General features: G+C 50.4%; 1 protein-coding gene across 1 annotated transcript in view; it reads right to left on the bottom strand.

The window, feature by feature from the left end:
• ANKRD33B (ankyrin repeat domain 33B) overlaps positions 1–18595 on the bottom strand; it is a 70934-nt gene that overhangs the window by 51277 nt on the left and 1062 nt on the right. The gene's annotated exons all lie outside the window — the stretch shown is intronic.

The following is an 18595-nucleotide window of genomic DNA, read 5'->3' as shown; positions in this document are numbered from 1 at the left end:
TAAATATTTATACTGGAAGCAGAAAAAAGAATCTAACAAATATTACTGTTAATATACCAGAGTAAAGGAGTGAAGATGGGAAGGTAGTGTGATCCTTCACAGGGAAAGTCAAACTCTTCAGGAGGATCTTCACGAATCAGTAAAATTAGAAACATTCTGCCACCATAAAGACTTCATGTTCTCCAACTTGACTGCACCTTGAAATTCAGCAAAAGAGCCTCCCAATGTCTGAGCACATAACTGCTGCTGAGCCAGGAAGCACATGAGTAAGTTCTTGGTCAACCTAAATGTTTTGCAAAAGGCCCACACTTGCTCTAGAAAAATCTTTCCCCATCTGCACCTGCTCTGGCATTGGAAGACCTATAGCAAGTTCCTAAATTACATGTTAAGATCATGCGCAAAAAAAACGGAGCATGAAAACGGAGGATGAGAACCATTCTGTGGGCCTAAAGGTTGTTAGAACTGTATGAGCGCTAGAAGGAAGAAAGCAGCCGCGAGGACTGACAGAGGAAGCCACAAGCACCCCAGAGGGCATTCCAGGTCTCGGGGTTCTCTCGGGGTCTCCTGCCCCAAGAGGAAAGCCTGGCGTGCCACAGACCCACATCACCCCAGTTTTGAACTTCCTGCGTCAGAGGGAAATGACCTCCCAGGCTTGAAGTCAGACCAAAGAGCTGGAAGTTTCGGGATACCAGTGAGCAGCCCCGAGACAGATCTGGAAACCAAGGACCACATCTGGGGACCGTGGCTGCCAACCCAATATGCCTCCGCGGAATGCGTGATTTTGTCGCAGGACTTTTGGAAGGACGTTGATCCCGCCAAGTGTGATGGACCAGACGCGCTCAGCACAAGCAGTCCTGAAGGCAAGAGCCTCACAGGACCTTACTCAAACTCACTTCTAGTCCAACTGGGTCTCCTTCTCTTGCCTCTTGAACTCTAATTGCCCAAGGATGGCCTTCTCTCGTTAAGGGAGCTCACCAGTCCCTTCTGACCTCTCCTGCCAGCCCCTCCACTTCATTCTGCTCTTGCCCTTCTGCCTCCTGGCTGTTCCAGAACATTCCAGGTGTTCCCACCGCACAGCCCTTTGTTCTTGTGGCTGCTCTTCCCCTAGACAGCAGCACCACAAGACTTACACTTCTTCCCTGGCTTTACTTAAAGGTTCTCTCCTCCGTGAGGAGGGAAAGTTCTGGACGTGTGCACTCACACCCTGCTTGCTTTCCCATTTCTCCTCAGCACCCACCCCATGCTAGGGATTTTATGCCTTTTACGTGATGGTCTTGTGTACTGTTTCTCTCCCCCAAAAGTACGGGAGCTCCGTCTGAGTAAGGATTTCAGTCTTCTGTGTTCCACCCTCCGGTACCCAGAACAGGGCCGACCACAGCCCGTTCAATAAATATTTGCTAAATCAATGAATCCATTAACATGAAAAGAAGGTAACCTCAAAACTCAAGAACCAAAATCAAGAAGCCTATTTCATGCAAATAGTCTTTATAATTTTCTTTTTTTAAGGAAGAACTGCAGCCCGGTGTTTGCTCCAAGTGTCATTAGTTAATAAAAATCCCCTTGAAATCAAAACCAAACGCGCAATTTACTTGACAGAATGCACATCGCGGAGTCTTGCCAGGCATGAAATGGGTCATCTCTGGCTCCTCAGAAGCTTCATCATCAATTAAGCTTCCAGGAGCATGTGGCGGCCGCCTCCAGACATCCTCCCAGCCCCGGACAGATCATCATGAAAGGCAAACTCTGTGAAATTTGAGTGGATGCGTCATGCCTCTTGCCACTCGTCTCCTCATATCACAGTTTTAAGAGCACAACTTGTCCTATTATGAGTATTTTCCAAGAGGAAAATGAACTGTAACGGCAGGCGTCGCACAACAGCAGACACTCCGGTGGAGAAACGAAGAAGTGTTTACAGGGCTGAGGGCGGCAGTGACGGGCTCCCCTCGTTTGATGGACAAGGAGCAGCTCGCAGGAGCCGGGAAACACGATTTTCCAATGAAGCCGTGTGAAGTTTAAAAACACCGGACAAGACATTTGGTGAGTAAGAGGCAGAAGAGAGCAACCAGGTGTGCCAAATACTATAGATTCTTGTACGACCTCAGGAACTTCTCCACGTACAGTAAGGCACCCGCATGCTCGCCTTACTCTCTATCTCAGAGATCGTCCGCTGGGGAGTGATTCTGTTCCCTGAAAGAACATTTGTCAATGTCTGGGGACATTTCCAGTTGTCCCAACTACGGGGAGAGGAGAAGCTTCCTACTGGTATGTAGTGGGCGGAGGGCAGGGACGCCACTCAGCATCAGGTAGGGCACCAGACAATCCCCACAACAAAGTACTACTTGGGCCCAACTGTCACTAAGGCCAAGTCTGTTGGCCTTGGGGGAGGCGGAGAAGCCTCGACATACTTGAGACCATTTGTGAAAAGCCCACAGGTAACATCCTCATCGAAGGGGGAAAACTGGAAGCTTTCCTCTAAGGTCAGGAACCAGACAAGGACGCCCGATCTCACCGTTTCTAGTTGACACAGTCCTGGAAATAGTAGCAAGAGCAATCAGACAAGAAAAAGAAATAAAATGCATCCAAATCAGAAAGAAAAAGATGATGATCTCTGCAGATGACATAATCCTATACATAGAAAGCCCTAAAAACTCCACCATAAAAAACGGTTAGAACTAATAAATGAGTTTGGTAAAGTTGCCAAATACAAAATCAACGTGCAAAGATGAGTCACGCTTCTTCAGCCCAGTCAAGAAAACGATTGCACTTACGATAGCATCAGAAAGAATAAAATGCATCAGAATAAATTTAACCAAGGAAGTGAAAGGTCTCTACATTGAAAACTATAAAACACAGATGAAAGAAACTACAAAGAAACAGAAAGATATCCTGTGTTCATGGATTCATGTCGTTAAAATATTCTCACTACCCAAAGCAATATCCAGATTCAGCGCAATCCCTATTCCAACGGCATTTTTAACAGAAAAAAAAATTCTCAATTTTGTATAGAACCACAAAGACCCCAGAAGCAGCCCTGAGAAAGAAGACAACGCTAAAGGCATCACACCCCCTGATTTCAAATGATATTACAAAGCAATAGTAATGCAAACAGTATGTTTCAGCACAAAAACAGACGCCCAGATCCACAGAGAGAGAACAGAGCCCAGAAAAAAATTCAAGCGTGGTGAGTCGACTGATTTTCAACAAGGGCACCAACAACACTCACGAAGGGGAAAAGACAGTCTCTTCGTTAAATGATACCGGGGAAGCTGGATATCCACACGCGAAAAAGTGGCATCGGATCCTTACCTTAAACCATCCACAAAAACTGCCTCCAAGCAGATTAAAAACTGGAGCGTCTGACCTGAAACTGTAGCTGTACGCATTTCAGAATCAAGGTAGAGAACGGACAGCTCGACACGGTTCCCCAGTCTTAGTCAAGAGGCAGATGCAAACCACCTACTATGGGCTCCAACCTCGGCTGGGCTGAGGAAGACCTACACTGAACAACACGGACACTGACACTCCCCCTCACGGAGCGCAGCCAGCCGAGAGAGAAAACCGTTCTACAAACGAGCTGCAAAACCGTGCTGAGAACCCAGAGAGAAGCCACCCCGGGAGAAGGCACGGAAGGAAGATCCCAGCAAAGGGGCTACCTGAGACCGCCCTGCGGTAGAGGGAGGAGAGGGCGGGGTGTCCAGGGACAATAAGGATCTGCCAGGGCTGGGGGGGATAGCAAGTGACCCCGTTCGGTCACCTTACTGACACAACAGGAAACAGGAGAAAATCAGGCATTTGGAGCCTCCTGGTAGGAGAACTTGAAGGGAGAGCTTCGGAAATGCCGCTCCTATACTAAAAGCCAGATGTATGGACACAAATTGGGACGCGGTGGCAAACATAGTGGAAAGTGGCAAGATGCCGCAGGGCTAGGGAGCAGTGGGGGACGTGGGGGGACCAGAGAGGAAGTCCAGCATCTGTTTCTGGGGGATGTCGCAAAGCCCCGGAATACAGCAGTGTGACCCCAAAGGAAAGTGGGAGACCAGCACGGGACTGTCCACTATTTAGAAAGTGACTAGATGCAGGAGATGGGGAAGGCTGACTCCAGGGTTAAAACCAGGGGCACCTAGCCCCATGGCGACATCCAGAGCCGGCTCCGGAATTCGCAGGCTGCGTGCAAAATGAAAATCCTGGGCCATGGGTCCGAATCATTAAGACTTTCCAGACAGCCACAGCAAAGCCTGACACCAAAGCACGAAGCCCTGGGTACTGCACAGGGTGCCCACCCACAAAAGCAGCCCCGGAGGAAGCAGCAACAATGCCAAAAGCTGGAGGGCAGGGACGCACTGTGTTTCAAACATGTCAAGGAGATGCTGGGCGAGGGTTGGCACAGGAACATCCTGCAGATGATCTCAATGCAAGGGTGACCCTTGGGAGAGCTGTCCGGGGCTGAGAGCTGGCATCAGCAGAACAAGCCTGGAGGGGGATCTACCAGGCGGCAATATTCCTAAGGCGATGTGTGAGTCAGGGCTCTCCAGAGAGAACCAGCAGGGGATACAGACACACAGAGATGTATTTTAAGGAGCCCGTCATACAAGCATGGGAGCTGGGAATCTGGAAACTCAGGCAGGAGCTGATGCTTGTCTTGAGGCAGAATTCCTCCTGCTCCAGGAAAATGGTCAAGTTCTTGTTTTGAAGGCCTTCAAACTCAGCCCACCCACATTCACGGTGGTCATCTCCTTAACGTTGAGTTACTGCAGCTGGTAACCACATCCACGAAGTGCCTTCCTGGTTCACAGAGACTGGTGTGCGATTAAGTAACATGGTGCTATAGCCTCATCCAGTTAATGCATAAAAATCACCACCCCAGGGAGTAGAGAGACAAACCCATGGAAAGAAGCTCAAGAAATGGGCCAAAACAAAATGGAAATCAGTTAAGTCCAGGTGAAACCAAGAAGTGAGCACTGGACAAGAAACCCATGGGGTCGGGGAGCCTGGGTGGCTCAGTGGGTTAAAGCCTCTGCCTTCGGCTCAGGTCATGATCTCAGGGTCCTGGGATGGAGTCCCGCATTGGGCTCTCTGCTCGGCAGGGAGCCTGCTTCCTCCTCTCTCTCTGCCTGCTTGTGATCTCTCTCTGTCAAATAAATAAATAAAATCTTTAAAAGAAACCCATGGGGTCCAAGGAGGTGGCCTCAGTGTGGATGACCCCTGCTGCAGAGCACTTCTTGGGGGCTCAAGGCATCTGGGGGGTCCCAAGGTCAGGCCACTGTCAGACTCACGTGGCAGATGGCTAATATCGGGGGCTCTGAAACCCAGCAGAGCTGTGCGTCCCCCTGCACCTGGCACAGGCCTGCCATCCTCCACCTTCCTCCCCTGCCATCCTCCACCTTCCTCCCGGGAGCAAGGTCATTTCCCAAGGGCGAGGTCATTTCCCAACTCGGACAACAGAGCCCAAAATGCTGGGGAGGGCGGGGCAGTTTCTGTGGGTGGCTGGGGGTAAAGAAATAAGAGCTCCAGGGGATGGGACCGGCCCCTTGGAATGGATGTTTTCACAACAACAGAAAACAGAGCCAGAGGGAGAGCTGCAAAGCCAAAGGTGGGAGTTGGGGGGGGGGGGCACGGGGGCAGGCAGAACAGCCCTCACAGCCTTGGCAGGGCCCTGGGAGCCGGCTACAAAACTGTCTGCCCCACATGCCTCCGGCCTTGGGAAACAGAGGGCTCCAGGAGACTGTCAGACCCAACCCACTAGCAAGTGAGTCTGGGACTTGTTTGCTTTGGGATTTTATCCCCTTGTTTATGAGGAGCGTTCCAAATATGATGTAACAAGGAGAGAAAGACCAGCAGAGAGGGCAGGATGGGAGAGGCCACGCCGGCAGCAATGGGCAAGAGCCGAAGGGAGCTGGGGGGAGGGCCCAAATCCACTCGGGGAGGGGCTCCGTGCCCAGGGGTGGGGGGGCTCCGCGCCCAGAGGGGAGGGGCGGAGGCTGTGCGTCAGAGTGTCCTTGGCCTTTACTGAGCCACTTCCCCTGCCCCCCATCCCCAGACCAGTCAAGGGCAAAACCAGCCCAGCCAGCCTCACAGCTATCCCTGAAACAGGAGCAAGAAAGGGGGACGGGGCCAGACAAGCTCGACAAAAGCTAACTCCCTCTTCTCTCCAAAGTAGAGCGCGAAGACTTGCTGGGGCAGGAGAGGGACCACCCAGGATGAACCGAAACTGACCAGAAGAGGTCCGCGCCACCCACAGTGGTTCTCAGGAGTGAGCGTCGGGGTCCCCTGGCGGGTGGTGGAACACAGGGCAACCCCGCCCCCAGAATTTCAGATTCAGGCAGTCTGGAGTGAGTCCCCAGATGCCACTGACGCTGCTGCGCTGCAGCCACACTTTGTGGACCTCAGTGACAGGTCAGCAAGACCAAGGAGGAATGACCAAGGGGTCAGTTGGGCTTGATGCTCCGTGTGAAATGGGTCATATGCAGGGCTTGGCACACTTGTGTGAAAACTTGAACTCCTACCATACATTGTAAGTCATAGGAAATTTACGGTAAGACACTTAAAGGTAGATCCTGCACCCGTCACCCCGTCTTGCACATCTTGCACGGGGCACTTCCTGTGGTGAAATGAATGTTGTACTCCTTTATTGGGCAAAAGGTCAAGAGATGCAGTTACAAAGTGACAAGGATCTAGTTCTTCTTTCATAAACATCCTGTTATAAATACTGTAAGTGGTTAAAGGAGATGAGTGGTTGCCTAGGGCTGGAAGGGTGGGTTGGACAGACGGTCACAGCTCAGAGGGTACAAGGTTTCTCTCCCAGGTGACGTCTGCATACATCTGTGAGCGTCCCCAAAACCACCGACTGTCCGCTCTAAGGGGGAGAATTGCATGGTGCGTGAGCTACGTATCGATGCGACTGTTGCTAGAACATTCTCTTTTCTTCACTCTCCCCTTCAGATGACTTCCTTTTAGTCCGCATTTGGGGGATTTCCCATCACTTACAACTTTCAAGGCTTCAATTAGCTTTCTTTTTAAAAAATTTTTTTTTCTATTCCTGGACATTCTGGGACAACATCATTATTTAATTTTTACTCGCGTAAACATTTTTTTTTAAATCACCGAATTACAGAATTCTATCCTTTCAGAGATGGAGATCATCTAGATATGAACCCATCCATTCTCCAGGAGAACATCCCAGGCTTTTTTGGAGTGGAAGCCAGGCAGGTGCAGCTGTTGTCGCATATTACACAAATAACCGAGCTCTCCTGCAAGGGGGAAAAATATTTTAAATGCATTTTTTAAAATTCTTCAGGATTTCATGTATTAGGAAATCTTCGGGATGTGATCAGATCAGGAGGGTGGAGCCCCTTGATGAGTGTCCCCATGAAAGACATGCCAGAGAGCGCCTGCCCCTTCTCCCACGTGAGAACAAGTGAGAAGACTGCCCGCCCTGAGCCGGCAGAGCCAGGAAGCAGGACCTCACCGGGCACCCATCCCACCGGCGCCTCATCTTGGACTTCCAGCCTCCAGCACCGCGAGCAGTGGATGCTGGTGTGTGGAGGTCACACTGTCCACGGTGTTCGGTCACAGGAGCTCAAATAGGAGCCCAACATGTTTTAACAGCAAACATTCGGGAATAGCCATTTCTTTGAAAAATGAGCTTCTTCCATTTTACTGAAGACTTTTTTCTAAAGTACACATGTTACTGATAAGGAAACAGTCTCTATGCATTTGCTAAAACTCTTGTGTCCAAATCAAGCCATTTGCAAATAGGTAGATGGAAACCGCGAGACGCAAACAAGTGGTTGACATGAATTTTTCAGTCAGGTTCAAGGGCCCTGCACTGAAATAACATCAGGGAACCTTTCAAAATACGTTAGCAGCATCTTAAGTATTTGGGGAACTGATAAAATTATTAGCAGAATCACTGTAAGACATTGCTTTGAACAAAGAAGATACGGGTTTGCTTTTTTTTTTTTTTTTTAATAACTCAATACACTTGTACCTCATTCTAAAACCAAAAGAAAATTTCAAATTCGCCAGGGAGTTCATGGCGCATTTTAAGTAACTGAATTTTTTAGAGAAATGTATTTATTCCTTTTCACACAAGGCAATGGAGATTCAAGCCTCCTCTCCAGGACCTCCCCAAGGCGCAGGGGCTCCCCTGCCTCCCAAAAGTACCCTCAAGAAGACACACCTGCCATGTGTCCCATCTGGGTGACAGATCTCTGGTATGACTTAAAAAAGAATAAAAAATTTAAAAAATAACCCAGTCTAGGGGCACCTGCCTGGCTCAGTCAGTGGAGCATGCAACTTGATCTGGGGTCACGGGTTCAAGCCCCACGCTGGGCACAGAGCTTATTTAAAACAAAACAAGTCTAGGTGACTAAATGTAGGCACATGCTGCCTTCCCAGTGGCAATCCCCACCTCCCCCAAAATATAAATTAAAACCACAGCTTTCCTCCAAAGGAAGAATTCCGGATACTGCCGAAGGAGGAAATCTGTGGTCCAGCAGGCCTCTCGGCTCCTCTTACGTGACACCTGGTAAGTGGCCCCGACCCACGAGTGCATTCTTCCCAGGTAGGGTGAGCAACCATCCCAGTCTGCCAGGAGCCCAGGGGGTTCCCAGGATGCAGGATTTTCAGTGCCACCGTGGGAAAACCTGGGCAGAACAGAGCAAGGTGATAACCCTCTAGGGCCTTTAGGTGTCTGCGGAGAGCGGCCTCTCCACCCATCACGCCGCATGGAGGATGAGCCTGGCGACCTTCGACGTGGCCTGTGCCAGCCCACCCTTCGACAAAGGAGGACGTGACAAGACGCACCAGAGCTGCTCCTTCCCCTACTCCTCGGTGCCTCCGATGTCCCTTTCCGCAGCAGATGAGACAGGCCCCCCAAAGACCTGGGCCAGTGAAGCACGACAGTCCGTGGGGAGACGCATCCCCCAGCGATGGCAGGACTCCACGGCTCTAACCTGGCTTCCACGTCTCCCCGGCGGCATCCAGGGTAGCCTGGAGCAGCAGTAACTGCCTTTCATTTCCTAGAAACCCACCCATGATCTAAGAACAAAGAGAAACGGCCTAACTCCCTCCGCGGACAATCTGACCTAGGAGCTGAGGCACGGCCGCTGTCTTTAGCACATGACTGCAGTCCCTTCTGCTTCCATTTATTATTTTTTGTTTTTTAAGTAGGCTCCATGCCCAGCGTCTGGAAGCCGTACAGACTGACCCTCCCGACAGGAGGGGGCAGGGCCAGGCCCTTAGGCACACCAGGCTCCACAAGGTCAAGGACAAGTAGAAAGGGAAGGAAACTCCGGGAATCCACAACCCGACCGTGGCCTGTTGACAGAACACCACGGCAGCATTAGTCTGGGGGACATCCCAGGACAGGCCAGGGCTTTGACTCCAGCACTCTCTGCATGAACTTGGACTCAAGAAAAACACTGAAGAAAGAAAAAGGCTTGTCCTGATGCCCAGTGTCTGCACCATCTTTCCCTTCCTCGAACTGCTCTCCCTCCTCGTTGCTCCTGATTCAAGGTCCTTCCCACGCTCCGCCTGGCCTCAGAGCTCCGACTCCGCCCCCTGGAGATGGAGACTTGGGCTCCACCACGCAGCTCAAAGTGCTCCCAGGATGCACCAGGATGTGGTGGCATCCACCCCTACCATCTGCACCCATGACACCAAATGCCACTTTCGTTGAATATAAACACCCAACAAATTCTTGTGGTCACAAGAGTCCTCACCAAGTAGGGGAGACTGGGTGGCTCACTGGGTTAAAGCCTCTGCCTTCAGCTCAGGTCATGATCCCAGGGTCCTGGGATCAAGCCCCACATCAGGCTCTCTGCTCAACGGGGAACGTGCTTCCCCCCTCCCCACCGCCTGCCTCTCTGCCTACTTGTGATCTCTGTCTGTCAAATAAATAAATAAAATCTTTAAAAAAAAAAAAAAAGTCATCACCAAGTAGACACACCATTCTCCTGCTTCCACCTTATCCCTTGCTTGAAATTCAAACAGCAGGATTCAAAACTATCTTGAGATTAATTCATCACGGAAACAACAGTTCCGCTTACAGAGTGCCTACGGTGTGGCACGCTGAATACAGAAGTTACTGATGTACTCTGCCCAGAGCCTCTGGGCATTTTATAGATGGGGATGTAGAGGACATGCAGGAGCAAAGGATTATGTGACTTGTCCAGGATCACGTGACCAGCCTAAGCCTGCCCTCTGGGGCCACCAAACTTGTTTTCTAAGAAAAGTCCCAGAGCTCTTCACAAGGGTATGTGCCAATCACCTCAGTGCAGACTGCGGTCTGGTAGGTCTGGGGTAGGGCCTGGGATCCCGTACCTGGGAAAAGCTCTCAGGTGATGACAGTGCTCGGTGGCAGTGGTTCAAGCATGTCATATTCCCAGCAGGTGCCATTTCCAACCTATTAGCCAGGTCTGATCCTGCTTTTGTTTCTAAGAGTCGATCTATTCATGGTGGTAAGGCTACAGGTAAAAGGTAACACATGCCTTCATTTAATTTTCCAATTTTTTTAAAGATTTTATTTATTTATTTGACAGACAGAGATCACAAGTAGGCAGAGAGGCAGGCAGAGAGAGAGGAGAAAGCAGGCTCCCCGCGGAGCAGAGAGCCCGATGCGGTGCTCGATCCCAGGACCCTGGGATCATGACCCGAGCCAAAGGCAGAGGCTTTAACCCACTGAGCCACCCAGGCGCCCCTAATTTTCCAATTTTTTATGGTGGTAAAACAAACATAAAGTATTTCCATCTTAATCATTTCTAAGAGTTGCCTTCCTTCATTTCACACTTGTGATTTTGGAATAGCCACAGACCTACAGGAAGCTCTCCATTCTGGCTTTCCACCCCAGTGTCAACATCTTACATGATTACAGGGCAAGAGCTCCACCACGAAATGGCATTGCCGCCATCCAGAGCTGCTGGGTGGTAGGTGGGCCGAGTGGTCCTCTGTCGTGTAGACATGTCGTGTTGACCACCGCAGTCCGGACACAGGGCTGGCCATCACCACAGGCCCCTCCTGCTACCCTGTTATAGGGGCACCCAATCCTCCTCTCCCCGAAACCCTAACCCCAGCAACCTATAAGCTGTTCTTCGTCGCTACAACTGCCTTAGTCCAAGAATGTTACACCAATGGACTCATCCAGCATCGAATCTTTTGAGATGGACTTTTTTCACTCGGCCTAATTCCCCCCACTTCCTTATGTATAAATCAACTTCACCCGCCTTCCTTTGTCTCAGAAAATGGACTACGATAAATTCACTTATCGGCCTGTCCTAGGCGGCCCCCCAAAACACGGCTCCTGCCTCCTCCCCACCTCCTGCCCCTGCCTCTCTCAGCTGGAATGGCCCTCGCTTGGCAGGTGTGGTATCTAGTCCAAGAGTTAGTTAAATCCCAGAAGCAGAAGCCGGAGAGAAATGCTTGACTCCATATCCCATCACTTTGCCTACTTTGGACTGAACTTATTCAGAGCTGACATAAATACGCCTTGGGAAGCATACATCTGTTTTTGTTACTTTGAAATTGCTCTCAATCCCGCGGCTCCAATCCAATCTGGCCGCCAAGCTGTCACTGGGGATTTCACATCTACCTTCATTTCCTCTCTCTGACTTGGTAGAAATAAGTAAAATTCACCTTCAACGGTCTTTCAAACGTAAGAACATTGCTTGAAAACAGTCTCTTTTATGTACACACACACTGAATGACATCAAGGACTCTTACATCCTACTTCATCTTAAAATCTGACCCCCTGAGAACACACACGCGTGCACGCGTGCACGCGTGCACACTCACATACACACACCATACCTCCACCAGCATGCCAGTAAGCTGTCTAAAATAAGTACTTCCCAATCATCTTGAATCAAACATATTTTCTTTGATCACATATTTTAAGAACTTAACTACAAACTTCTTATTTCTTTTAATTAAAAGGAATTACATTTTATCTTACGTATGGGAACTGTTTGACTCACTTGGAGAAATCACAGAATATCACATGGTTGTAATTTAGAATTACTGGCCCAATAATGGGCTAGAAGGCCAAGCTCAAGAAAGTTCAAAGAAGTATCAGAGAGACCGTAGGCTATGAATCAGGTTTTAAAAATTTATATAATAAAGCTCAAAATACACATTTTTAAAACGTTACATGTAATTCTAAATAATTTCTAGATCCAAAAAAAAAGGAGAAAAGAAATCCTAAGGTAAATTAGAACAGAGCAATGAGAAAACACTGTGTACCAAACCTGGGGGAAAGGCAAAACTGATACTTCAAGAGAAAAATTATAGGTAGAATAAACCCAAGGTTAAGAAATAATTTTTCAAAAAAGCAGAAATTGATGACAGAGTAAAGAAGCGGATCCACAGCAAAAGTCGACTCTCCGATAGGACTGACTGGATAGGTATTTTCCGCATTTGTCACCAAAGAGAAACAGCACAAACTCAAAAATACAGAAAAACAGGATATAAGACCGTTGACAACAAACATTAAAAAGAGAACTCTACAGAAACTTCAGACTCGTGACCTTTAAAACTTGGAAAAAAAGAGGACACTTCCCTAGAAAAACAGACGTTACCATAATGGACATTGGAAGAAGAGAAAATCTGCATTATCCTATAAGCCTTAAAGAATTATTGACCTAACGGCCTGGATTTTAGTGATTTACTATTAGTTAAATAGCACGTAGAGGAGCGTTCCCTAGGTCACAGCCACATGTAGCCCAAGCTGCCACACAGAATCGCTTTGAATACTTTGCCTATTAAATTGATATAAATGTCAGATGAATAAATGATATTCCAAGAGTTCACAGACCCTGATTTCTATAACACTTCTCCCTCGGTTTTCCTTTACAAGCACAGGATAGAAAAGAAATCAGATGCTCAAAATCACCCAACCACTCCCCCATTTCTCGTGCACAGACGGGAGGCGGCGAGGGTAGAAAGCTCAGAAGCCCCTTGGAGAAGCCCAGCAGGGTTCAAAGGAGCAGCAGGGGCTGCCCCAGGGTCCCTGCGGAGCCCAGATCTCCCGACGCCCTAGATCCCCACGCCCTAGATCCCCTCTCCTCCGAGCCTCACTTTGTTCTACTACAAAAACGTGGGAGACAAATAACCTCCAAAATCCCCTGACAAAATAAAATCCTAAAAAAAAAAAAAACAAAAGTAAGGGGCACCTCGGTGGCTCAGTGGGTTAAGCCTCTGCCTTTGGCTCAGGTCATGGTCCCAGGGTCCTGGGATCGAGCCCCGCATTGGGCTCTCTGCTAGGTGGGGAGCCTGCTTCCGTGTCTCTCTCTCTGCCTGCCTCTGCCTTCTTGTGATCTCTGTCAAATAAATAAATAAAATCTTAAAAATAAAATAAAATCCCTGACAATGGGAGCACCTGGGTGGCTCAGTCGGTTGAGCATCCGACTCTTGGTCTCTGTTTCCACTTCTCAGGTCAGGTCAGGCTCCCCGTTCAAGGGGGTCATCTGCTTAAGGGTGTCCTCTCTCCCTCTGTCCCTCCCCTCCATGCTCTGTCTCTCTCTCTCTATCTCTCTAAAATAAATAAATCTTTAAAATCCTATGGCAATGGTCTTCCTAAATTTCTGAAATCTTCATCCACAAAAACACAAAAAGCGGCATTAAAAAACACCCTTTCCGGAGAAAATGAAAACAGATCTTCGGGAACGGGTGGCTTCCGGATGCTAAACAGTCAGGACTCGAAGGCTTTCGGAACCCTCTACTCGGGCACCCACCTGAAATGTTCCTTCATAAAACTAAATTGAAAATAAACAAGTAAGTGCTCAGCATTTTTGGTGAATAATATCCGTTTACGAACAAAAGCAAACTCCCCCTTAAGAGGGCATATCAGGGCTTGGCCTTGTGACTTTGGTCAGCAGAAGTGACCACGAATCTCTTGAAACCCGTACCCTTGCCCGGAGAACAAGCCCAGGCCAGCGTGCTGGAGGAAGAGAAGCCACCGGGGCAGAGTCACCCCTAGACAAGACCTTCCCGGTCCTGCCACCAGCAGCCGACTCCAGCCGAATGACCACCCAGCCAGGATCAGCGCTGCTGGGCCACCCTTACTGCCGTCCACACCCTGGAGATTTCAGTTACATGGTATCTGCCACAGCTGTGGCCAAAGAGACCTGCCACACTCTATCAGAAACACATGGGATACCCTCAGCGGTATTATCATGGTGGACACACGTCACTAACACCTGTCCAAACCCACACGATGTCCAAGACCAAGAGTGAACACGAGCATAAACCATGGACACGGGGGAATAATGTGTCCATGTGGGCTCATCAGCGACAGCAAATGCACAACTCTGCTTGCATATGCGGGCCACGGGGGAGCCTGTGCACCTGTGGGGCAGGAGGTAGATAGGAATCTCTGTACGTTACTCTCCACTTTGCTGTGAATCTCAAACTGTCCTTAAAAAATTAAGGCCTTTAGGGCACCTGGGTGGCTCAGTGGGTTAAGCCTCTACCTTCGGCTCAGGTCATGATCTCAGGGTCCTGGGATCAGGCCCGCATCGGGCTCTCTGCTCAGCAGGGAGCCTGCTTCCCCCCTCTTTCTCTATGCCTACCTGCCTCTCTGCCTACTTGTGATCTCTGTCAAATAAATAAATAAAATATTTTTTAAAAATTAAGTCCTTTAAAAAAAAAAATGCATGGGCCTCTCTACCGCTGCTGGGCCCAGAGGGATGCTCCTACGCCCACCGCCCCCCACGCCCCACCCATGGTCCATGGGGAGGAAGAAGCAGACAGACATCTGTCACCTGGCCTATCAGCTTGGGCTTCCGTTGACCACCTTCTCCACTCCCGCCCCCTGGGCTCCCATCTAATCCGCTCATTCTCCCTTCCTCATCCCTCGCCAACACATCAGAAATAACACACTAACATACATCCCCAAGTAGCGGAGTCAAGCTCCCTGCCCATAAGCTCCCCAGGCTTGATCGCCCTCAGATCTACGGAGACCAGAATTCACTTCCGATCACTACTTCTAGCCCCATTCTAAGTACACACAGTGCTCGAAGCCTGAGGCCTGGGGGAAGGCAAAGGGCTGGCTGGGTGTGGATTCCCAACAATCTGATTTCTCATTTTAGGGAAAGGGGATTCCAAGGTTTATCAGCCCTCCTGGGGCATTCGAAAAAACAAAAACAAACACCAAACACCAATTTTTTTTTCTTGTGTGTGTCAGGATAAAGGTCACGGTCACTGCTACAAATCTATAAAACATAAAGCGCCACCCCCCACAAGTAAAGAGAGACACCCCCAAGCTGGGTGTGTGGCGTGGGCTTGGGCTGAGCCTAGAGAGCACCCGGGGGGGCGGGGCCCCTGGAACTTAACCATGCACGAGAAGAACAACATCAAGAAAGAAGGGCAATATTTTAAATTTAGCGTAATTGGACCTAGTTTGGTTCAAGAGCTGTCTGACATTCGAACTGCCTTTCTACAACAGTGGAAGCAGCACAAATGCGTCCTTTTGGTTTCAGTCCTGTCTCCAGAGCTGTCACGGCCATCAAGGGGAATCTCGGGAGATAATAACAGGAAGAGAAGAATTAAGAAAAAGAATCATGGCAGCTTTCACCGTCCCCAAGTCAGAAGGAACAAAACGACGGTAAATCTAAACGACAGCCAGAGCACACTTTGAATGTTACTGGAGAGAAGTGTCTGACAAATATTTACATGTTGCATATTAAATCATGCAATCCTTTTAGAGCAATAAATATTTTAGAAGAAAATTGGATGCTGAGCCACATCCAAGATCCCACCCATCTCAGGAGCCAGGAAAGAACACATTTTCTTAAACAAGACACATCTGAGCCTTAGTTACTCAAACCAGATGAAACATCTGTCAGCTCAGGCAGAACTGTCTTCTCAACTGACGGGAGACAATTAGTTCAACAAATGTACCCAGAAATCCTTACAAAGCCTTTAGAGACATTTTTCTCATAGGAAGCTTGCTGTGGGCAGGACCGGTGAGCTGTACTTTCTGTTAATGGAGCAAGTACCCTCTGCTCCACCAGACTTCCCGCTAAGGTTTTCTGTAAAGTTGTGACTATCCCTAATTGTGAGAAGCTTATAAATCAGGCCCAAAGGGCTTATGCCTCAGGGCCTTTGCACTTGCCGATCTCTCTACTTGGATCACTTTCCTGGCATTATCTTCTCTACATCTTGGTCAAATATCAGCTACTCTCTCAAATGACCACTCTCAATCCCTGAACCCGTGGAATGTGTTTACCCACTGGAGGTGCTGCAGGCTAGACTGGGGTAAGACAAAAGCCCACCCTGAGAAGGTACCCCTGAGACAGGACCTGAAAGCAGTGAGTGAGGACACTTCCGCCCCCAGGTTGAACTGTCACGAGGAAACCAGTTCACTTCCCAATCTCCTGTTTCTTAGCCAGCTCCTCTGGGCCGGCCTCTTGCCACCAGACCCAGGTAGAGCTCTCCAGCTGTGGCTCCCACATACCCTCCTCTCTGTACCACAGTCTGCCACCACCCAGTTGTCTCGGTTGGCTGACCAGAACGTCCTCCCTCCACAGTCCCCAAGTCTTTCCTCGCTAGGCTCCCAGGATTGTCAGAGCTCCTTGCATTTGAAGACACTTGCTCTCCATCTCTCCCGACTGCCTTCTGGGGCCCTGCCTCGGGTTTTAGGCACCAGGCAGTCTTCCTGGAACACTATTACTGAGTTCTCGCCTCAAACAAAAGGTCGACTCTCAAAAGCAAGGACTGTTGGATTTCTCTCCAACCTGACCATTGCCTAGCACACAATAGGTCTGCAAGAAATAAGTCTGCAATGACACTTTGCCCCATTTACCACTGGTCACGCATTGGCCCCTTACAACATTTTATTCGCAGTTTTTATAGGAAGACAGAGGCTGTTTGGCCAACAGAATCTAGGAACCACTGGAAGAAGAGAAGCTCTGGCCTCCGCCCAGCCCCCACCAAAGCACAGAACATAGGACTTGCTCCTTTTGGTTGGAAGATACAAGAGCCCAGGAGTCTTCCCTTTGCCAGCCATGTACCATTTCTCCATCATAATTTGGTGGGGAGCAGAGAGGATGAGACCCTACACAGAGAAACAAAGATACTGTGCAAACAAGGGGGAAAGGCAGAGAGAAAAGGAGCTTTGCCTGGCAGAAGGGAAAAGTCCTGGAGGACGTGTTCTTCAGAGCCCGGAGGAGGCTGGCGAGAAAACAGGGGGGTTGGTTAACAAGGGCTCTATCAGTGTCACAGGCATTAGGGGGTTTCATGCTCAGGACCCTGGGAGGTTCAACTAGAAAACCAAGGCAGAGAGGCTGGAACCTGTTCTTCTGTCCAGTTCCACTGCCCTCCCCAGACCCTATACTGAGGGAGTGGCTTTCAAAAGTAGCCCAGAAACCCCCCTAGCCACCGTCTGTTCGTATCATTCTCAGACGGCTAGAATGCAGCAGTCCCCAAACTTTTATTTTTTCCCCCCAAAGGAAACATCATTAAAGCAGGGCCCAGCGGAGCCTCCAATCTGCTCCCCCTCTGCCCATCCCAGGCTCCTGGAGACCCCAGGCTGCCGAGGACACGGAATCTACCCACCCCCTCACCCTGTTCTTCCTGATCTTTACTGGGTTTCCTTAAAAGCCGGCCGTGCTACCTGCTTCGGGCCAGAGAGGTTTTCTATCAACACCTGCATGTGAAAACTCACCTTAGCAAAAGCCAAAGCAGAGCGCAGAAACAGCCCCAGCAGCCCCCCCACGCAGTGAGGGCAGAGGCAAGAAGAGGCTGGGCGGAGGGGGGGGGGTGGCTACCACCACCAGGCCTCCGGGCCAGCCCGGGGGACACACGACACCAAGCACAAGTCCCTTCCCTGCTGTCAAATGCTGTGTCAAGTTGAGCCGCCAAAGTGTGGAAGCAGAAAGCGATCCCAGCAGGCTCCAACATGACTAAGCCCAGCCCAAAACACAGGCCGAGACACACCACCCTGCTCCGGAGATAAACGAAAGGCACAGGGTCCCCGAGTTCCCGAGTTCAACCACCTACGTCCTGTCAGCCACGGGTTCCGGAGCGAAAGGCACCTGCACTCCCCCAGCTCGTGCGGGGCTGGGGCGGCGGATCCCACGGGACCCGGAGACCGCGACACTCCGGGGAGCAGCTGCCGCTGTCCACCCAGACAGACGGACAGGCGCTCGGCCGCTGGGGTCCCTCTACGGTGTGTCCCCCCGCCCCGAGTGTCTGGAGGGTTGTTCTGCGAGCCAGGCATTCTCGAGTCTTCGAAAGCCAACTTTTTCTTTCCTTTTAAATTTTTCCTGCTGAGTCCTGACATGACTAATGGATCCCTCGTGCCTCCCTCCACCGCCCGCCATCCTCGCTGCCCTACCGGGTGGGTGTCCGCGCCTGCACCGCCGCGCCCCCAGGCCCTGCTCCGGGACCCCACCGGCGTGGCTCGGGGCAGTGACCACGCGGGCGGCGAGGTCGGAGACCACGCTCTCCTCCGGGCGCCGCCGAGCTGGGGGCTGCGGGAGGGGGCGGGCGATCCGGGAGGAAACTCCGACTGCCGGGGGCCTGGAGGAGCCCGTCCGCGTTCCGGGCGTGCAAGAGAAAGGGCAAGGGCAGCGTGAGCGGCGGGGGGGGGGGGGGGGGG

Source organism: Lontra canadensis, unplaced genomic scaffold, assembly GCF_010015895.1.
Source record: "Lontra canadensis isolate GAN:19392208 unplaced genomic scaffold, GSC_riverotter_1.0 scaffold22, whole genome shotgun sequence".
In the NCBI taxonomy this organism is placed as follows: domain Eukaryota; kingdom Metazoa; phylum Chordata; class Mammalia; order Carnivora; family Mustelidae; genus Lontra; species Lontra canadensis.
This window is presented reverse-complemented; position numbering and strand designations above follow the sequence as displayed.